The following is a 641-nucleotide window of genomic DNA, read 5'->3' on the forward strand; positions in this document are numbered from 1 at the left end:
CTGGATCTGGAGGAGAGAGAATTAAGCAGGCAGCTGGGGGAGACCTCGCTATGACAAGGAAATATGCTGCGTTTGCTTGTACTGTATTGTGGAAGAAACACCTAAATGAACACCGTCCATCTTTCCTCAACTATTAGTACTTCACTTTTACACCCATGCGTGTGAAAATGGCACCTGCCGCATTTTCTATTTGCCTCAGTATTGCCGTAGAGCAACAGCGCAGAGCGCGCTGGGGACGGGAGCGGAATCCCGGTTTGAGCCGCTTTGACATCATCGTGGGTTTCCCATGTCGGTCTTTCTTGGAAAGGGAACGGCAGTTAGGAAACTCGTTGAATCAGAGGCCACAAAACGTACACAACAATCAGATAAAACCATCCCTTACTCCCATTCATAATAATAATAATAATAATAATATGTGAGATATACGTACCAAATGGCACCCCATATACTAAATTATAGTGCACTGTATAGGGAACAGGTTGCCATTTGGCTAACAAAGAAGTCTGGTGGTCAGAAAAGGGGGGGAAAGGTTTTTATTCTTTTAATAGGCCTTCTGCTCTCTCTGTGTGGTGCAGCTAGATGGTCCACTGCAGCGATTCTCAACTGGGGGGTCGGGGGTCTCGAATGGTGCCTGAATAAAC

This window comes from Salvelinus sp. IW2-2015, unplaced genomic scaffold (assembly GCF_002910315.2).
Source record: "Salvelinus sp. IW2-2015 unplaced genomic scaffold, ASM291031v2 Un_scaffold2752, whole genome shotgun sequence".
NCBI lineage: Eukaryota > Metazoa > Chordata > Actinopteri > Salmoniformes > Salmonidae > Salvelinus > Salvelinus sp. IW2-2015.